The following is a 22,850-nucleotide window of genomic DNA, read 5'->3' on the forward strand; positions in this document are numbered from 1 at the left end:
TCTGTATCTGTATCTGTATCTGTATCTGTATCTGTATCTGTATCTGTATCTGTATCTGTATCTGTATCTGTATCTGTATCTGTATCTGTATCTGTATCTGTATCTGTATCTGTATCTGTATCTGTATCTGTATCTGTATCTGTATCTGATCTGTATCTGTACTGTATCTGTATCGTATCGTATCTGTATCTGTATACTGTATCTGTATCTGTATCATGTTCTGTATCTGTTCTGTATCTGTATCTGTATCCGCATCTGTATCCTGTAAATTTCAAATAAAATCCTTATTAGCACTGAATTACTGATGGAAGCAACTACTGATGGAGCACAGTGAATAAGGCAGGAGAGGAAAAAAGAGAAAGACAGCGCGTTTCGCTAAGCAAATTCTTATTTGAATTCTAACTGCACAAACGAGACTCATATTACGAGTATGTGCATGTGTTTGCTCTTGAGCACTTTGTTGGCATCTGCTGACCCTAAACGCAACTCTAAACTCAATAGTTTATTTCAATCCGCAGGCAATGAAACCTCGCGCTCTTTATGTGTGTTTTGCGATGGAAATAAAAAACCGTACTAATTACTGAAAGGTTCTTAGCCACATGAGCATTACAGGATTAGGATTACCATTAAAAAACTTATTTGTATGCTTTATGGAAGTTTAATTGTTTTCGCAAATGGTACGAAATAATTACGAAAAATAAATGACTCTACTTATTTATGGAACCGGGTGGTGCGGGAACATTACCACACCACGGCGGGCTATAGCAAGGCGATTCTGTGAGCGGCTCTGAGGTCGGTCTAGTGCTAGCGCCGGCTAGCAGCACCGATAACAGCAGCAACTGCGATAGAAAGAGAGAGAGTGAGTGGTATAGAAACAAAGAGAACGAATAATGTAGTGAGAATAAAAACGCACGAGTTTATATAATTATGTATGTATATTCTCATATACTTACAGAGTACTTGAAATTCATTCCTACGGACAATGGAAGCTTCTTGGATTCTCTGGAAGTTAATAAAAAACTCAACATACTTATATTTTCAACCAATGTTCAGCTCAATCTTATATATAACAAATATTTAGACACAACAAGTAAGATTTAAAATCTTTGAAGCATTTTGCATCAATAGACATTTTTAGAAAAATATGATATTCTTATATGATTTATCTACGTATTTATAACAAATTTTTATTTTTTTATTTAATAATATTAAATACTTAAAGAAGCCAATTGCTTACAGAAGCAAAATGGAATAGCTCAAAGTATCATACGTGAAACACACTTGCTATGCTTTCGTACTTACTTATGTTACAATTAAAAGGATCAAAATCACGTATACGACACGTTAACACACTCGATATGCATTATACTTAAGACGAATCGCCCTTTTATACAGATGTTGCAAATAATATACAATTTGTTCCACTTCATACGGATAACTCATTTTTATACTTCAAATTAACAATTAATGCCTCTAATTCGCTGTATTAAAGTGAAATCTCTGAAATGGATAAATTGTATTTAACACCATTGTTCCGGTATTAAAGGGAAATATCCATTTGAAGTGGAGCAAATTGAATATTTGTATCTCTCGACTAGAGCACTCTTATTTATTATTCAATGACAAAGACTATTATAAATATTAGGCATTTGTATTATGCGAAAATCAAATTTGGAATAAATGAATTTACAAAATGTCGCAACAGAGCCAACTAGATAAACTTTGACAAAGGAGAAACCTCGACGGCAGCAGCAGCAGCACCAACAAATATGAGAAATGATTTCGCCAACATATTGTTGTAGTTGGTTTGGTGTTGTTGCTCGTAATATAATTTGCATAATTTTATTGCATACATTTTCGGTGGCATAATGAGTCTAGACATTTTGTTTCAATTTATGAAATTGTTATTTTATGCAATATGTTTGTGATTAGTTGACTTTTGCATAAATATGCATAAACAGACTACAGACTGTATGCAGATATATGCATATAGATGTGCGTTTCGAATGTTAAAGTTAAACTGGGAAACAAGTGAAATGCAAAGTTTATAAAAATTACAGGGCGACACGAAGCGAAAAACTTAAGAGCTTCGCCTCCCATAAACATTAAAAACTAATCAAACTTTTAAATACACTTCAACCGCAGTCTCAGTCTCAGTCGCAATCGCCGTTGCCGTTGCCGTTGCCGTTGCCGTTGCCGTTGCCGTTGCCGTTGCCGTTGCCGTTGCCAGTTGCCAGTTGCCAGCTGAAGGCGTTTAGTGGGCGTGTTCCGGCACAATTCGACAGGCGTCTTAAAAACGCGACGTCGACTTTGATTTGTCGCCTCCCACAGTCCGTCTCTATTGTGCAGCGGCTTTCGTTTCCTTTTGGCCTTAACTTTTGTAATGGTCGTAGCAGAGTTATTGTACCTAAATAATTGCAGTGCATATCATTCGCGACAAATGTGTCGCCTGCACTGCAATGACCGCTGAGCGGCCCAAAAGCGAGCCTCGAGAGCGAGCTTTTGAGAGAAACTCTCAAAGCTTTGGGACTCAGCGGGCGAATTGCACCTATCTTCGCGTCTCACTTTCCAAGAAGAGGAAGAGAGGAGACTGGAATGGGGGACTATAAAAAGAGCCACATGGGTCAAATAGTTCTTTTCCGGCATCACGAGATCATCAAGTCAGTTTGGTTGTGCTTAAAATTTAAAGTAAAAAAAATAATTAATTTAACTAAACCAAATAATAAAAAGAATTTTTGGCAAAATAAAAACTCCCGAAGTCAATAATTAAAAAAGTGAAAGCGATCGCGTTTGATTTTTTTTGGCATTGAATTGCATTGAATTTGCAGCGCGCAGCTGCCCGTCTCAAAATATATGTAAAACATATATACATTTATTTATATATATACATATATATAGAGATCAGTGGACTTTTGTCCATTTTTTTTCCTTTATTAGATACCCTAACTTCGCGCCAGCAAGGGTCACCTTGAAGCGGAAGTTAGGGTACAAAAAGCCGGCAGAGCAGCATAACGCCGAAGCGACGGGGGAGAGGAAGGGCTGCATCAGGAAAAAAAAAACGAAAAAAAACCAACAAAATAAAGAAACTTTAGTGCGTGAACAAAAAAACCATATGCATTTCTGAACACGTGAAAAAAAATAACTAATGAAATAGAAATTTGGAAATAAAGTCGTATTTGCATGTGAAAGAAAAAAAAAAACTGCGAAAGAAAAGAATTTGTGCAAGACATTTAAATTGCCGACGGCAAGTGCTAAGTAAAATTTTTTTTTGTCGAGAGAGATGTAAAGAAATCAGAAAAACTAGTGGTTTACAAGCTCAATCATAAAATCTATAATTACTATATATACAATTAGCACACAAAACGAAAGCAATAAATAAATATATATATCAATAAATAAATATATACCAATAAATATATGTATTTGAATAAATAAGTGAAAATGAATAACTAAGAAACATAAAGCAAAGTACAGCATCAAAAGAAATGAATCCACACACAGTTAATACCCTATAATAAAAACTTGAAGTAAGAAAAAAAAATTAAAAAAAAAAAAAATAACTAACAAAATAAAGCTAGAAAAAAAAAATCAATTATGTGTTAAACCAAAAAAAAAAAAAAAAAAAAAAAGATAAAAAAAGTTAAAGATCATGTTGTTCCTCCCTTCCCGCCAATATACCCCATTTCTACACTTAACAGCTGACCACGCAGAAAGGCCTTTCGTCGCGGGAGTAATAAAAAAAAACTGTAAGTGATTAACCCCAATGTGCCCTTGTCCCCAATAATTTGCAAAAAAAAAAAAAATGAATAAAGAAAAAGTTTAAATTTATTTAAATAAAAAGAAAAATATGGAAAAATTTGAATAAAAAAAAAAAAAAAAAAAAAAAAAAAAAAAAAAAAAATTAATACAACAATGAATAAAGATTTGGATTTCTTGCGTTTTTTTCTAATTTTTATATATTATTATATTATTTCTGTGAATTGATTTGTTTTTTTGATGCAGCAAATATAACCATGAATGAAAAGAAAAAAAATTTTAATTACACTGAAAAAAAAAATTTAAATAAAATTAAATTAAATAAATAAATAATAAGTAGTACTATAATCAATAAAATTAATAATGCTAGAAAGAAAAATTTATAATAATAAAATATAAAAATAAAAAATTATATATATATAAATAAATAAACTATTAAAAAAAAAATTTTTTTTAATGAAATTTAACCACAACAAAGTTTTATAAACAAATGTATATATAGAAATTTTTTTAAATCAAGAATAAAAATAGATCAATAGGTATTAGACAAAGAGAAAAGAAGATAAAAGAAATAATGTTTTAGAAAAATAAAACCAGCAGAAAATTAGTAATCGTATAGTTGTAAGAAAAGTAAAAATTTTTATTGAAATGGAAAAATAACTGTAGCAATGAAAATTTTATATATAAGTTTTGATTATTAGTTATAAGAACTTTGTTTTTTTTGAGTCTGCGTACTCAACAATAAATTTGGAAAAAAAATGATATCTACAAGTTACGTTAGTTATTGAGAAGGAATCATGCGATTCTAAAAGTCCAGTAAGTTTGGTTATATAATGGGGTAGGAAGTCGTCTGATTTTTTTTAATGGGGGTTTTTACAAATTTTTAAATTAAAAACCATGGTAGGGTTGGGTGGAGAAGCGGGTGCCAATCGTCACCTAAGGCCTCGCCTCTTCATATTTTTTTTCTGGTATAGGTACAACCTCTGTGTTCGTCTTCCCCCCTTCCCCTTCACTTCGGTCCTGTGGACCATCTTTAGGGATCTTAACAATTTAAAATTTGTGTTTGGGAGATTTGAGAGATAACAAAGAACCCCCCCACACTCCCGAATGAGCTAAGGGACCAGGAGATCCCGCCCGTTATCTCTGAATCTATGGCAAGCAGTGTAGTAGCAGAATATATAGCACGCGTCGGCCTCTATACATATATAGACCACCCGAATTCCATTACAAATTTTATGGCGCCCAACGTGGGGCACTGAGGAGCGTTGATCTTTAGCGATATTATGCGATCTTATGAGGTAGTGAGCGTAGTAGTCTTTAAAGATTATATGCTTTCAGTGTACCGACTCCAAAATGAGGCATACTAGACTCGAGTTTACTTTTAAATGAAGTTAGTAGCCGCATTTTATATTTGTGAATATCCGATACGCTAACGATAGTTAGTTAGATAGTTCGTTTATAGAGTGGTAAATTAAATGTAGTTGTATTGGAACTCTAGCATTTGTCTGAGAGCGGATGCATTGCCGACAACGCATTTTCTTTACAAGCCCACTCCTTTAAACACAAACAAAACAATCGGAATTAAGATCAGTTTTCACAATAGCTCGTTTGTTTTCGATAACCTTTTATATCTTTATTGAAGTACATGTGACTTCAAGAATATAGGTCCGCTTCTGGAATCTTGTGTATTTAGCTAAGATTGGATACCCTGCCGATGATGGATACCCTATAATTTTGAAGATAATATGACAATAAATTTATAATCGGGTTTTCATTCCCGATAATAAAAGTTGGTAGATGTAGTACATTAATGTTGTAATTAGTACATTACTTTATTGATGAATATTGCTTCGCCAATTTGACATCGGATGTTAGATGCAATAGCCCAGTCTGTATTCCCTATGTGCTCATACCAGAACTTAAAAAAATATGGAATTGACTTCCTCCCCATTTATATTAACCAAAACAATTCATTATTAGCTTTGTATTATCAAACTTTCTTTTGTTACAAAAAATTTAGGATTTCTGTTTGTAGAACCGTTTTAAGATAATAATTGAAGCCACTATGCCTCTTGCTCGTAGTCCGCAACGTAATTCCGCATCTTCGGATGATGCTACGAAGAATTGCGACATCTGTGGTCAGATTTTGACAAATACACAGTCTTGCTATATCACGAATTGTAAACATATTTATCATAGGCGTTGCCTGGAAGAGTGGTTGAATGATCGCAACACTTGTCCTAATTGTGCAGCGGTGATAAATATACAAGATTTGAAGGTAGTTATCGGAAATTGTTCGCCTCAATCGAAGCAAGCAGATCCGTCAGTCCCAGGTCCAAGTTCTCGGGCAGTGACTCGAAACTTGGCCAAAGCATTAAAAGAAGTAGATAACCAGAGAGTCACAGCAGATCAGCGTGCGTTGGAGGTGAGTGAAGAGCCGTTAGTTGAGTTAGACAATAGTATTGGCACCAACCAGAATGAACATCCTCCTTCACGTGGAATGAACACTAGAAGACGAGGTCGTCCTTATCGTACAGGTACCAATCGGCGCGAAGATCACGCCCCAGTTGATTATTCTACAATTCAAAATATGATCGAGCAAACCGTAACTCGATTAATGTCTTCTTTGAATTTAAGCAATCGGTCTCCGCCTAATGCTTTACCGCGTCCGTCTGTCCAAATGTCATCGTCAAGTCAGACATCAGTCCATCCGAGTAAAGTCGCCCAAATTATACAAAAATGGAACATTCAGTTTGATGGTACTGAGGAGGGCTTAGGTGTAGACGAATTTATGTACAGGGTAAAAGTATTAGCTGAGGACACGTTAGATGGGGATCTGGAGGCTTTGTGCAAGCATATGCATATACTTTTCGCCGGAAGGGCAAGAAACTGGTACTGGAGATACCATAAGAAGGTGGAACGTATCATTTGGGCAGATTTTTGTTTTGCGCTACGTCAGCAGTACACGGATTATCGATCCGAATTTGCAAGTAAAGAGCTAATACGCTCTCGAAAACAAAAAGTAGGTGAATCTTTCACAAATTTTTATGAGGGGATTGTGTCGCTTATCGACAAATCTTCAGTTCGAATCGACGAAGAAGAACTGATTGAAATCCTTAAAAACAATCTTCTTCCCGAAGCGCGTCACCAGCTGTTATATCAGCCGGTGCATTCCGTAGGTCAGCTTCGAAAATTGGTCCAGATGCACGAAAATTTAGTTGCTGAAACTAGTAGCCAAAGGGAAAGTAGTTCTCGTCTCAAGCAGCCCTTTCAGAGGCGACCAATTTATTCAGTTGCTGAGCTCGATGACGACAACGGGCAGATTGAGGGCATAGAAACTGAAATCGCTGCTGTCCAACAGTCAAATATACGCTGCTGGAACTGCGATACACCAGGACATGTGTGGGAAAATTGTTTAGCGGAGCGTCGCGTGTTTTGTTACGGGTGTGGTGCACTTAATGTGTATAAGCCACAATGTAAAACTTGTATCCAACGCTCGTCGGAAAACCGACAGAAGGGTGCGTCCAACAACAACAGGATGCCCCCTGTAAAGACCAATTGAGATCAGAAGAGGAGATCAACGCTGTCATCCCTGAAGCTCCTTCGCCCGAATCCAATTTAAAGTCTGTTCAAAATAAAAATATCAAGCCCCTGCACATGTTACCTTATCATGAACGCCTCAAAAACTATCTAGAAGTAAAACATAGGATATTTAATGAAAAAAGTCCTTTAAAAACTAGGAGTGCTTTGCGTTGCAAAGCTTACTATAAAAAGCTAAGAAAATATAGAAAGTTTCTAATTTCAGCAATAATTAATGATAAAAATGATTCGCGTTGTTATGCCAGCGTTAATTTTTTTCAGTTTACTGAGCTGGGTCTATTAGACACAGGCGCTAATGTTAGCTGTATTGGAGCCTCGCTAGCTTTAGAAAACTTCTCTAACTATTCGGAGTTTAAGTCACTTACATCCCAAGTGCAGACGGCAGATGGGAAAGCTCATAGCGTGGTTGGTGTACTGAACGCCCCAATTAATTACAAAGGAACTACGAAGACTCTTCGATTATATATTATTCCATCAATTAAGCAAAGATTAATTTTGGGTATAGATTTTTGGAAAGAATTCTCTCTAGCTCCTCACGTAATTAGCGCTATGCAGTCAACTTCGGAGGAGTTTGATAAAAATTCCACAGCTAGCACAGATTTAGTAGATAATTCATTCCCATTAACTGATTTAGAATTGCGACAATTAGAAGTCGTAAAATCTCTTTTCCCTAATTGTCAAGAAAAACTAGGCCGTACGCATTTGATTCAACATCATATTGATATTGGTGATGCACGACCAGTTAAACAGCGTTTTTATCCAGTCAGTCCGGCAGTTGAAACGCTATTGTATAAAGAAATCGACCGAATGTTAGCCCTTGATGTTATAGAACCATCGATTAGCGCCTGGAGTTCTCCCATGCGATTGGTAGTGAAACCGAATAAAATTCGGCTATGCTTAGATGCGCGTAAGCTAAATGAAGCAACCAAAAAGGATGCTTATCCTTTACCAGCGATAGAAGGTATATTTTCGCGTATGCCAAAAGCAAATTATATTACCAAGCTTGATCTAAAAGATGCTTTCTGGCAGATTGAATTGACCAAAGAGGCAAGGCCATTAACTGCATTTACCATACCTGGCCGACCTCTCTACCAATTCAAGGTAATGCCTTTTGGCTTGTGTAACGCTCCAGCAACCATGTGTCGTCTTATGGATGAATTAATACCCCCAGATCTACGCTATTGTGTATTCGGTTATTTAGATGATGTATGTGTAGTTTCAGAGAGTTTTTCAGCCCATTTAGCAGTGCTAGTACGCCTTGCCGAACAATTTCGCAAAGCAAATTTAACATTGAATATTGAGAAAAGTCAGTTTTGCGTTAAAAGCGTAAATTATTTAGGACATATCATAGGCAGTGGTGGTATCTGCACAGATCCTTCGAAGATTGATTGTATTAAAAATTGGCCATCACCAAAGAACCTTAAACAGGTTCGAGGATTCCTAGGTATTTGTGGGTGGTATCGAAGATTTATAAAAAATTACGCCGAACTCACATGCCCTATAACTGACACACTCTCAAAGAAAAAGAAGTTTTTATGGCCCGTAGAAGCACAAGAGGCTATGGACAGATTAAAGCTGATTCTTACTACAGCGCCAGTTTTACAGAATCCCGATTTTGAGAAAAAGTTCTTTCTGCACTGCGATGCCAGTAATTATGGAATTGGAGCCGTGCTAGTTCAATTATCCGCAGAAAATGACGAAATGCCGATTGCGTTTATGTCAAAGAAACTGAGCCGAGCACAGCGAAACTATAGTGTAACGGAACGAGAATGTTTAGCCGTAGTTTTAGCTATAGAGAAATTCAGGTGTTATTTAGAAATGCAGGAATTTGAGGTAGTTACAGACCACTCAAGTTTGATGTGGCTGATGCGTCAACAAAATGCATCCGGTAGACTTGCCCGATGGATTTTCCGCTTGCAGCCATATAAATTTACTATTTCTCATAGAAAAGGCAAAGATCACATAGTTCCGGATGTCCTTTCAAGGATGTGTGAAGAAGAAGTTGCAGCGTTAGAAATTGGCCCGATTGTCGACTTGGACTCAGATGCTTTCTTTGACTCTGAGTATCAAGAGCTCAAGAAGAAATTTACTCTTGAGAAATCCAAATTCCCAGACATTAAGATATCTAGCCAGTTTATTTACATTCGAACAGAACATTCTAAATGTGTAGAAGACCAGAATGAGAGTTTGTGGAAGTTATGGGTTCCCGAACGACTTAGAACAGATGTGCTTAAACAAGCTCATGACAGTGCGATTTCATCACACTGTGGGATGCAGAAAACAATAGAAAAACTACGGAGAAATTTGTTTTGGCCAGGATTAGCTAACGATGTGCGTGCTTACATACGTAGTTGCGACACCTGCAAGGAAACTAAATCTCCAAATCAAATTCTAAGACCACCAATGGGTTTACAGTCTCCCACATGCAGACCATTTCAAAGACTTTATGTTGATATTCTAGGACCATATCCCAGAACTAAAAGTGGTAATATAGGCTTGTTGATTGTTCTAGACCATTTTAGCAAATTTCATTGGCTGTGTCCTTTGAAGAAGTTTACTTCATCTGTCATTCAGGAATTTTTGCTGAAGAATATATTTCACTGTTATGGAGTTCCAGAAGTCTTAGTGAGTGATAATGGTAAACAATTTCGTGCTAATGATTTCAATGCATTTCTGACAGAATTGGGAGTGAGACATGTGTATACCGCTCTATACTCACCACAGAGTAATGCGGCTGAACGTGTCAACCGCTCAATTCTATCTGCAGTTAGAGCATATCTAAAAGAAGATCAGACAGAATGGGATAAAAACATAACAGCTATTTCATGCGCATTAAGGTCGTCACTTCATCAATCATTAGGTTGTTCGCCTTACAAAGCTCTCTTCGGATTAGAAATGATTACTCATGGAGCCGATTATCGTCTCTTGAAAAATTTGTCGCTTTTAGAAGAACCGCATCTGTCTGTTCAAAGAACTGACAAACTCGCTTTGTTGCGAAAAGATCTGCAAAAGAACATTCGTACTGCATATGAGCGCAATGCCGCACAGTACAATCTAAGGTCCAAACCAGTGTCCTTTAAGGAGGGTCAGGAGGTTTTCAGAAGAAACTTTAGTCTCAGTAAATTTTCACAAAATTTTAATGCGAAGTTAGCACCGCAATTTGTTAAATGCCGAATTAAAAAGAGGCTTGGCAATAGCTTCTATATTTTGGAAAATTTACAAGGCATAGAAGTGGGAACGTATCATGCGAAAGATATTCGTATCTGATTCCCGCTAATCTTCCAACTATCGTGTCAGATTATCGTGTATGTAATGGTCGTAGCAGAGTTATTGTACCTAAATAATTGCAGTGCATATCATTCGCGACAAATGTGTCGCCTGCACTGCAATGACCGCTGAGCGGCCCAAAAGCGAGCCTCGAGAGCGAGCTTTTGAGAGAAACTCTCAAAGCTTTGGGACTCAGCGGGCGAATTGCACCTATCTTCGCGTCTCACTTTCCAAGAAGAGGAAGAGAGGAGACTGGAATGGGGGACTATAAAAAGAGCCACATGGGTCAAATAGTTCTTTTCCGGCATCACGAGATCATCAAGTCAGTTTGGTTGTGCTTAAAATTTAAAGTAAAAAAAATAATTAATTTAACTAAACCAAATAATAAAAAGAATTTTTGGCAAAATAAAAACTCCCGAAGTCAATAATTAAAAAAGTGAAAGCGATCGCGTTTGATTTTTTTTGGCATTGAATTGCATTGAATTTGCAGCGCGCAGCTGCCCGTCTCAAAATATATGTAAAACATATATACATTTATTTATATATATACATATATATAGAGATCAGTGGACTTTTGTCCATTTTTTTTCCTTTATTAGATACCCTAACTTCGCGCCAGCAAGGGTCACCTTGAAGCGGAAGTTAGGGTACAAAAAGCCGGCAGAGCAGCATAACGCCGAAGCGACGGGGGAGAGGAAGGGCTGCATCAGGAAAAAAAAAACGAAAAAAAACCAACAAAATAAAGAAACTTTAGTGCGTGAACAAAAAAAACCATATGCATTTCTGAACACGTGAAAAAAAATAACTAATGAAATAGAAATTTGGAAATAAAGTCGTATTTGCATGTGAAAGAAAAAAAAAAACTGCGAAAGAAAAGAATTTGTGCAAGACATTTAAATTGCCGACGGCAAGTGCTAAGTAAAATTTTTTTTGTCGAGAGAGATGTAAAGAAATCAGAAAAACTAGTGGTTTACAAGCTCAATCATAAAATCTATAATTACTATATATACAATTAGCACACAAAACGAAAGCAATAAATAAATATATATATCAATAAATAAATATATACCAATAAATATATGTATTTGAATAAATAAGTGAAAATGAATAACTAAGAAACATAAAGCAAAGTACAGCATCAAAAGAAATGAATCCACACACAGTTAATACCCTATAATAAAAACTTGAAGTAAGAAAAAAAAATTAAAAAAAAAAAAAATAACTAACAAAAATAAAGCTAGAAAAAAAAAATCAATTATGTGTTAAACCAAAAAAAAAAAAAAAAAAAAAAAGATAAAAAAAGTTAAAGATCATGTTGTTCCTCCCTTCCCGCCAATATACCCCATTTCTACACTTAACAGCTGACCACGCAGAAAGGCCTTTCGTCGCGGGAGTAATAAAAAAAAACTGTAAGTGATTAACCCCAATGTGCCCTTGTCCCCAATAATTTGCAAAAAAAAAAAAAATGAATAAAGAAAAAGTTTAAATTTATTTAAATAAAAAGAAAAATATGGAAAAATTTGAATAAAAAAAAAAAAAAAAAAAAAAAAAAAAAAAAAAAAAATTAATACAACAATGAATAAAGATTTGGATTTCTTGCGTTTTTTTCTAATTTTTATATATTATTATATTATTTCTGTGAATTGATTTGTTTTTTTGATGCAGCAAATATAACCATGAATGAAAAGAAAAAAAATTTTAATTACACTGAAAAAAAAAATTTAAATAAAATTAAATTAAATAAATAAATAATAAGTAGTACTATAATCAATAAAATTAATAATGCTAGAAAGAAAAATTTATAATAATAAAATATAAAAATAAAAAATTATATATATATAAATAAATAAACTATTAAAAAAAAAATTTTTTTTAATGAAATTTAACCACAACAAAGTTTTATAAACAAATGTATATATAGAAATTTTTTTTAAATCAAGAATAAAAATAGATCAATAGGTATTAGACAAAGAGAAAAGAAGATAAAAGAAATAATGTTTTAGAAAAATAAAACCAGCAGAAAATTAGTAATCGTATAGTTGTAAGAAAAGTAAAAATTTTTATTGAAATGGAAAAATAACTGTAGCAATGAAAATTTTATATATAAGTTTTGATTATTAGTTATAAGAACTTTGTTTTTTTTGAGTCTGCGTACTCAACAATAAATTTGGAAAAAAAATGATATCTACAAGTTACGTTAGTTATTGAGAAGGAATCATGCGATTCTAAAAGTCCAGTAAGTTTGGTTATATAATGGGGTAGGAAGTCGTCTGATTTTTTTTAATGGGGGTTTTTACAAATTTTTAAATTAAAAACCATGGTAGGGTTGGGTGGAGAAGCGGGTGCCAATCGTCACCTAAGGCCTCGCCTCTTCATATTTTTTTTCTGGTATAGGTACAACCTCTGTGTTCGTCTTCCCCCCTTCCCCTTCACTTCGGTCCTGTGGACCATCTTTAGGGATCTTAACAATTTAAAATTTGTGTTTGGGAGATTTGAGAGATAACAAAGAACCCCCCCACACTCCCGAATGAGCTAAGGGACCAGGAGATCCCGCCCGTTATCTCTGAATCTATGGCAAGCAGTGTAGTAGCAGAATATATAGCACGCGTCGGCCTCTATACATATATAGACCACCCGAATTCCATTACACTTTGGCCGGACTTTTGCCTTGTTGTCAACGTCAACAGAAATTGATTGCTCACCAAGCGTCGCTCGCCATCCCCTCTATCCATCTCCCCTCTATACACTATACGCACACACATCCCTCGCTCACTCTCCCTCCCTCTCTCTCTCTCCCGCTCGTTCACTCTCTGAGGCTTTTGGTTTTGCCTCTGTGGCATTTTCATTTCATTCAGTTGAGTTTACTTTGCGCAAAACTTTTTGAGCTCGTCTCTCTAGCGGCTGCCACTGAATTATCCTTAGCCAGCGGACCAGTAAGCGGCTCCCATACCATATCGCCTCGCTTCCGCTCCTCCTCTCTCTTGACTCCACCCCAACTTTGACACAGTTTAGAAGCCAAAAGTTTAATGGAATTTGTCTATAGCGTCGCCTCGGCGGTCGACGGAAATATAAATAAAACAGCATTCAACTTGTTTTTGAAGCAATTAAAAATTCTTTAAGACGCTGCCGCCACAGATTGAGTCGTCCGCCGATCGACAACGAATGCCAAGCCCACGCCCACACACCATGCCGCCTCCCAGGCAGCATAGCCGCTACAAGTGTAAACACAAGTCAAAGTAATAACTAAAGTTTTTAATTTTAAAATGATTTATATTTGTGCACAATACTTTCGAGAGCTACAAAATCCGACACGAAGTACAGCCTTTAATGGGATTATAGAGAACATAGCCAAATATAGTCAGCTGCACGCTGAGCACTGTATTACCTCAGCAAATTTTATAAGATATTATAAAAGTATGAAAAGTAAATAAGTCCTTTCTCGATTAACCTAAATTTTTAATTTGTTCATACATATATTTCATGCATTCTTTTATTTAGTTTTAAATTTTATTACCAGTATGCTACTTTATAAATTAGTTAAATTGAGTAGATTTATTTAAATAAAAAAAAAAAAAAACATATATACTATTATTTATCTCAGAATGAAAGTGTAGATACATATATATGCTTTGTAAAGTGAATTTTGAAAATTACATTAAAAAACAACATAAAATATGAAATGAAATAAATTTTTTTATTTCATATAAATTCAAAACTCAAATATTTAAATGAATTGGTGACATGCATTTTCCTCTTTAAATTGTGATTTTTTATTTTGCATAATGAACCTAAATTCACCTGAAAAATAGTTTTATTATGTTGCCTTCATATGCCGCTGCTCATAAATCTGAGACACATCTTTTGAAAATTGGTCAATAAATACCTTGAATTCTTCAAGCGTTTGTTTGTCCTTAAATTTCGTTCGGTATGCGAAACATCTTACAAGTTCATTGGAATATTTTGCTGTTGTTTGTTGTCGCTTGAGGAATTCGCACGAAGTCTCTGGGATGCTTTGTTGTTTGTTTATTTGAGCATTTAAATCGACTGGCAAAACAATTGCAATCTAATTTAATTTGATGTCGCTTAGCCGAACGAACGCTTGCCCATGCATACACATGGCGTATGAGCAATGCGGCTTGTTTATTGCTCCACGCATCCCACAGAGAGTCGCACACATAAAATGCACAGTTCTCATTGTTAAGGCGCGCACACACGAGCACAGCGAGAATCATTATCAGCACTTATACACAAACAAGCACACACACACACACACACACACACTCATACACACATAGAGTGAGAAAAGAAGAAGAAAACGATGAAAGTCGTTGGAAAAACTGCTCTTAACTACTTTCTGCACGTCTGCAGATAAAATCGATAAATTCCTTTTCGCAAAACGAATTAGGAAACTAATTGACTTGGATTTCGCTTAAAGAATCTCACATAAATCGTGAGCTTAAGCGTGATTCTGGCAGTCACCGCACTTTCTATGCCACGCCCCCATTCCCGCCGACAGTTAGTTTCCTCCTCCGCAGGGGAGAACTTTTGCTGCGGCAAATGCCAAATGCCTTTGCGGTATGTAGAGCACTCGCTGATGTTTCCATTATTTCTCTTTATATATGTACATATAGTAGAGTATATACATATATTTATTTAGAATTTTAATTATGCTGCGCCGCCTGTTAAATGTCATTAAATGTTTCAACATCATGCCAAAGTTTCGTTCTCCCTCTCCTGCTGTCTCCCTCCTTTACACAGCCCTATCCATGGCTCCTCATCATCATTCAGAGCCAGCGAAGCGTTGACAAACTAACAAGGCGCAAATATTATGCTCGCATTTCCTGCAATGCTTTTCAATTTAATTTACCACACACATAACATTTTCAGCCTGCCAAACATTTATCCTGCAGGCAAGCAGGCAGCCAAGATCTGCTCAGCTGCCTCACTCGCTCCAGCCCCTACTCATTCTCTCTCTCTCTCTCTCTCTCTCTCTCTCTCGCTCTGCTTGCATTTTATGCTCAGCTTATTTGTGGCTCGAATCTGCGACCTGTAAGGGCGCCTGAACACTTGCAGCTCTTGAATCTGGCCTGAAAAATGCACAGGTGACAAGTGCTTTGAATTTAACACCTTGGCAAAAGGAGCTTGAAAGGTATTCAATGAAAGTTACACAAATATTTACAGTGCTAATTAAGCAATTATATACCTTAAAATATATTATAATAACAGTTTGATAAGAAAGTGAAATAAATGTTTCAATTACCTAAAATTTAATAATTAAGTATAATACATTAAATATTAAATTTTACATGTATTTATTAACAATATTGAATAAGAATAATTACTGAACTTATTTTGTAAAATCAATTTTAAAACCTATATGACAGCCATATAGTAGTGTACATATATGAGATGGATATGACCCTCAGCAAAGACTTATCTTGATCTGCTTAAACTCAACATTATTTAAATACACACTCCGATTAAAGAATCTCTGATTCAGTCAGCGGGAATTTCGCGCGCGGGCTTTCTTGGGTTAATGGTGCTCCAAGTGCCCTTTGCTTGAAGTGCTAAGACTCTTTGGAAATATAACTTGAAATAAATGCCAGCAGTGTCCGCGCTTTGTTAATGAAACGCAGAGGCAGGCATATCAAACGCCCCCCATTCCGCCTACCCCTCACACTTACCGCTCATCAAATCGAGCAAAACTTCAGCAAAAAGTTGCTAGTTGCTTGTTGCGAGTTGACAAAATTGCGTTTCGTATTTATAAATGCATATGCAATTGCAATTTTTGAAGTTGCAATTGCTGTTGCTGCTGTTGCTGCTGCTGCTGCTGCTGCTGTTGCTGTTGCAAGACTGCTGGCTTCGTGTCTCGCTCAAATTGCAACAAACATGCAAATATATAATTTTAATAAAGTCCTGAAGTCCTCCCACTCTCTCTCTCTCTCTCTCCCTCTCTATCTTTCGGTCACACTCACTCACACGGCAGTCAACTGTACAGCCAGGCAGGTGTAGTCCAGGGGGGCGGCTACGTGCTGCTGGCTCATCAAAAATGCCAACCAAGAACTGCCAAGGCAAGTCATTTGGCACAGCAACAGCAACAACAACAACAACAACTAGCTAACTCTCAATGCGCTTGCCTATGTTGTTGTTGGCGTTTGAGCGAGCTAAGGTAGGGTGTACAGGCACTTGACATGCCCCCCATTTCGAGCGGCTGCAAATTGTGAAATATGAATTTTATGTAGTAGCTATACAAAATATTTTCATGTAGATTCGCTGCCGTCAATGAGTGCAATTTATATGCAATTTGTTATTTAACAACAACAACAACAACAACAACACCAAGAAAAACTATATAATGAGCAGGCAAATGCGAATTGTTAGGGAAAACTATAAGAGATTGTTGGCAAAAGACAATAAATTAAACATATTACGAGGGAGCGCTATCACAGTTAAAGTTTGCGAAAAAAAATCAACTCAGGGCAATAACAACAATTAAAATTGAACAACATTGACTGTTTACAAGCTTTTTTCAGTTAATCTAGTTATATGGATCTTCAGTATGTATCAAGCGATAATAATAATCAGATATATACATATATATAATTTCACTTAACGCTACCATGCCCCATTTTCAATGAAAATAAATGTGTGATTTCATGGCCTAACAGATTTATAAATGCCATAAATGGAATTTATAATACGAGCAGCTTCGCTCGATTGACAACCAACACACATACACTCAAACACAGTCACATTTACATATATACGTACGCTTATACCCAACACACGCACACACTCTGTCCAGCAGCAGCATGCAGAAACTTTACAGACCAGTTTCAACTTTCAAGCTAATAATAAAAATCCGTAACTTTTGCACGCCTCAACACTTTTTCGCCCAGGTCAAAGCAATTCAAAGCTGGACACGGACACCAGCCCATGAGCAAATTTATTGTTTCAATGCAAACATGCAACATATGCTCAAGCGCAACTAAAGTAAAAAGGAAAATAAAATAAAAAAAAGAAAATACAGTAAAAGGAATTACAAAAAGAAAAAAAAAATAATAGAAATTGAATTTCTATTAAACTTTGCTCGCATGCAAACGACAAAGTTTTTGCCGGCCAACTTTAGCTGACGCTCACATATGAGCCTGAGTGAGAGGGAGATGGAGTGAGTGTGAGTGGAGGGGGGCTGATCGGTCTCTGTCCACCTATCGTGAGCAGCTGCTGCTGCTGAGCAGTCAAGTTGTCAAAGAGTTAAGTAGCCAATCACTGTGCTCTCTGCAGCGCTCTCTGCACCTTCTCTTTTTTGTTGTTGTTGCACTCATGGCCCCATAGAGGGCGCTGTCAACACGTCGACTTCCGTTGGACCTAGCCGTCGGCGTCGCGTCGCTGCTTTAGCTGCTGTCAGCAGAAATGTCACATCTTGCACATGCACTCGAATTGCCTCTGCAGCAGCAGCAGCAGCTGCGGCGGCAGCGACAGAGGCGACGCGTCGCCAACAGCTGCAGTAGCAGCGACGTGTGGCGCCCTCTGTCGTCTGGCCTCTTGGCCGGCGCATTATTTGCTTTTATTTTTGTTCTGCAAGTCAATAGCTTTGGCTTTTAAATTTATCGACTGACGTTTGATGCGCTTCATTTAACTTGGAAACATTTTTCAACTCTGCCCTCAACTGTCAGCCAACTCACATAACCCACCCCACCCCACGCCCGAAAACCAGCTGCATCCGCTTGGCACTTGCCGCCCCTGGATCCCGTTTTCCGCTGCAACAGTTTTAGAAAATACATGGAAAACTGTTCTACATGGTTAAGCCTGTGTGCGGGACAGACATGGGGTATCATTGAATTTTTGTCGCGCAACTGCTCTACAGTTACGATAGAGTCGAACATGGCTAAAAGTAGAAATTAAAAGTAAAATTATTAATCAAATTAATTTGGAATTATTAAAATGCAATTAACACAAAACTTTTGTATACCGTAAATTGCTTAAAAATAAAGTGCTCCATATAAATAAATAAATAAATAAATAAAATAAACTACTTTTTATTAATTTGAATCGTTTATGATTAACAGTTATTCTTATTGCTTTTTCTTTATTAATTTTTATTAACTAATTGTTAACTGTTTCCTTTGTAGTTACTCATCAAGTTAGTATGTATGTAATTAATTAATTACATTTCGTGCGCGCATCAGCTGTGCCGAGGCTCAACTGTAAGTGGCCCCGACTTTGCTACTCATTGCTAAAGTATTAATGCATCAAAGTAGGCAGGTTAGAGCTGCTAATTCCACTAGAAACGAGTGTTCCACGAGTGCCGATGTCCATGGCAAAAGTTTGCAGCGCAGACAACAAAAGAGACAGACAGACAACAGAAAGAGAGAGAGAGGGAGCGAGAGAGAGGAGAGGGAGAGAGTAATGGAGACTGTCGGAACTAAACTTGTGGACCTGGGTTGATAAAGCAAGTACATTTTGTATACAAAAAACTGAATGGGGCTACTTGAGCGCGAAACAAACGTGCCACAGGGGGCGCTGCCGAATGGGGGCGGGGCATTCGCTGTTGACCAGCATGCAGCATCCATTTGGTTATTTGCCAGACCCGGCTCGGCCTGGCCGCACTTCAAAACATTTTTACAAGCCATGCTCAAACACAGCAGCAGCAGCAGCAACAACAACAACAACAGCAACAATGCCAGTCTGATTCGTTTACAGGGGCATATGAAAGAAATGTTGCTACAATAACCAAAATGCACTGAACTGCAAAACATACAACTTCACGGTTATTTTCTCTTTAGTTAGCAACAGTATTTTCTTTTTTCAGCGCAGCTCCTGCTTAGTGGGCGTACCATGCTGGCGGGAGGGCGTGGCCAGCTGACCCAGGCATCCACTTAACAAATATCAACTGAAATGGCTTTATATGTTGAGATAATAAAAATCCAGCAGCTGCAGCTGCAGCTGCAACTGCAGCAACTGCAACTGCAACTACAACTACAACTGCATCTGCCCTGGACCACTGACAAGGATGCCCTTCAGACACCCCCTGCTCGCCGCTCGACATCCCTTCAGCTCTTTATGGCTCTACCTAAACCATGTCTATCCCTGTGTGGGTGTGTGTATGCTTTAGTTATGGGCCTGGCTGCACTTGAGGGACGGCGCTGGATTTGTCAACAACAGAATTGTCAGCTTAAAAAGCGCATTGAAATTTAAACACTACAATGAAATTCAATTCGTTATAACCGACCTCCATTTGCTGCATTGCAACAAACAAATCGAAAATGGAGAATGGAGAGCAACAACAACAAAATTGAATCCTTTTGAACGATTTTTTATGGTCGAATCGTTTTAATATCAGTAAAAAGTAAATAAAAACTCGCCTAGGTAAGTAAAAAATTAATGAAATGTGTCTAAGAGTAATTTTTTTTTTTTTCAGAAATGAAAATATGACAAAGTAATAAAATGTTCGGTAAAGCTGACATATATTTCAATCATTGGAAATGGGAAAAACTCTTATTATTATATATTGCATAAAAAGTATATATCAGTATAAACATATTTTTATTTTATTAAATTTCATTAACAGAGAGAATTCTCTATATAATTAATTAATAAATAATAATACAAATAACTGAAGATTTGGCGCATCTTCCACATTCGCATATTTTACAGGTGACTCTGTGTAAATCTTTCTCTCGATTAACGGCGCTTCATAGGAGCAGCGCCATTAAATTCATTCATTATGGCCTCATAGATTATCAGACCACGCGACGCTTTAACAATTTGGAGCACTTAAAAACTTCTTATGGGCCAAAAACAAGTCCAAATTGGCCAATTGAAATTCAAATCAAATTGCCAATTACCTGAACTGTGAGCGGGGCGAACTGGCCAGAGGTTTCCAGGCAGCAGCCAGCAGCCAGCAGCTAACAGCTAACAGCCAGCAGGTTATAAAAGTATTAATAAGCATAAAAGTTGCATAAACTCAAATTAAACAAAACGGACAGAGCGACAGCCGGACAGCCGGACAGAAGGACAGCCGGACAGCCGGACAGACGAGCAAACAGTGCAATGCGAATCCGAGTGCTTGTCCTTTGTGCTTGTGGGGCAAGCGACAGGCGGCAGGCGGGCAGACGGACAGGCGACATACGGAGAGCAGCTGGCATTTCCGGCCCGGCGCACAAAGTGAGCGTCCGCCAGGGGGCGCCACTGCGGGCGTCATCGTTTTGCTAATGAACTTATTTCGCATTTGGAATTCAAATGCAGACTCCACGATATTGGCTTATTACAATCAACTGCTATTAAACAATCGATGGCGCTAATTGTAAGTAAAACAAATTGGAATCAACTCACACAGACGGCACAACTAGCAGATACCCTGTAGCTCTGATCAGTCAACTGAAATGCATAGTAAGCATACTCCTCTCTGTGCACGATGTGCGGGGTATCTTCAGGGCGGGCTAGAGGCGTGGCACCCAGTCCACTACGCAATTGCAATCGCAATCGTCGATTGCCGACGAGCTCATTAATTCATTAAACTTTTTATACCCCAAATAGCATGCATGAAACCGGGAGAGAGAGAGGGAGAGAGGGAGAGAGAGGAAAAGAGAAAAAAGTCGCAACAATTAAATTGCACATCCAATGGCTTCAAGAACCTGCGAGGACATAGTTGTTAAAGTGGAAAACTTTTACCATATATGTATGCCATTTGCGTCTGTATTGGAATGCTCTATTTCAGCTCTGAATTGCTTTAAGAATTAAATTTGAGCTGGGGCGGACTTGAAAGCGAAAAGAGAAAACATTTTGGGTAAGCTAAAATATACAAATTGAGCTGTTGGCTTATTGAAATGAAGGGAACTATATGTGTATTTCAATTAACTGTGGACTATACAATTTTATAGATTAGACATAATGCATGATTATTGAATTGATCATGCGTTTCTTCATAATTAGAAAAAAAAACATGATTTATACTATTATTTATTTTTATTCTATTAATAATACTTTAATAAATAATAAATATATATTTATATATTTATATATTTATTTATATATTTATATTTTTTATATATTAGTAAACATAAAATTATTTATATTATTATTATTTATAATATTTCTTATTTTTTTCTTTTTCCTTTTTTTATTTTACTAATATTATTTTAATCAATAATAAAAATTTATATAGTTTACATATATAGCATAAATTTATTATATATTTATTTCACAGTAAAATCGTACAGTTAAGATGTATTCTAAGCTAACCAGACTCAAATGGGCTTACATGGCTATCGATCTTTACAAAGATTCTGGATAAATAGCTGCATATTATTGATAGAACTGCTTGATTGAAATAGGATAAATTAAAATAATATAAAATAATAAAAAATGCGCAATTCAACTAATATGTATATTAAAACAAGTATATTTAGAAATTCAAATAAGTAGTTGAGAAATCAGATAGCTACAAGTCCAGCTTAGTTTTAGAAATATTCCCAATGCACCTCAAAGTCACTTTCCTCTTTCATTCGGATGCGCCAACTCGTGCCTGCAGGCTTGAATGCAGAATTGGCATCTTGGCCTTTTTATCTGTGCTGAAACTTAAGTGCATAACGGCACTGTCGTCTGCACATGCATCTGACGATTCTAATCGTAGACTCAGGCTCAGCTTTCTTCGTAGCTCGCCCTGCAGTAATTGAGTTGACGAGGCAGTTGGCTCTTGCAGCTCATCAGCGTCGATCAAAGGGAGAGCTGATTATGCTAGCCACACAAAGGCCGTTGACAATAGATAAACCTTTGACTTGGCCGAGTTCTATCTGTTGGCCTGCATCTGGCCCGCCGATGCCACCCCGCTGCCCCTCTCCCTTGTTGCAGACTCAACTACAGCTGCGGCTAGACAATGGGCCAAATGCTTTCAGCTGGCCGGATGTAAGTGTGTGTCGCTCGGTGTATGTGTGTGTGTGTGTGTGTGTGTGTGTGTGAGCGGCTATTGGCGTCGCTAGTGGGCGTGCGTGGGCGTGGCTGGCTTGTAATAACTCACGCCTTTTGACACAGATTAAACCAGCATAAAGACAATGCCAGACAGTAGGCAGGCAGGCAGAAGAGAGGGAGGACAGAGGGAGAGAGAAAGAGAGAGAGAGAGAGATGGAGAGCAAAGAGTACGTTGACGATGACGAGAACAAAAGCAAACTTGGCCAAAGCATTTTATGACCCTTTTCGGCGAGAGTATGCGTGCGTATGTATGTGTG

The 22,850-nt window shown here is 37.1% G+C and overlaps 1 long non-coding RNA gene across 3 annotated transcripts; it reads left to right on the top strand.

The window, feature by feature from the left end:
- The first annotated feature begins 333 nt into the window (after window positions 1-333).
- Window positions 334-20,240, top strand: LOC149269821 (uncharacterized). 3 transcript variants are annotated; one of them, XR_016269537.1, is made up of 3 exons: window positions 414-428; window positions 519-19,992; window positions 20,045-20,240. It is a non-coding gene; the product is annotated as an uncharacterized LOC149269821 (long non-coding RNA). The 3 variants fall into 3 exon arrangements; XR_016269536.1 differs by having other exon boundaries at window positions 334-19,992; XR_016269538.1 differs by having other exon boundaries at window positions 334-19,972.
- The last annotated feature ends 2,610 nt before the right edge of the window (window positions 20,241-22,850 follow it).

This window comes from Drosophila arizonae, chromosome 3, assembly GCF_054131065.1.
Source record: "Drosophila arizonae isolate 15081-1271.41 chromosome 3, UAZ_ARI_1.0, whole genome shotgun sequence".
Taxonomy (NCBI): domain Eukaryota; kingdom Metazoa; phylum Arthropoda; class Insecta; order Diptera; family Drosophilidae; genus Drosophila; species Drosophila arizonae.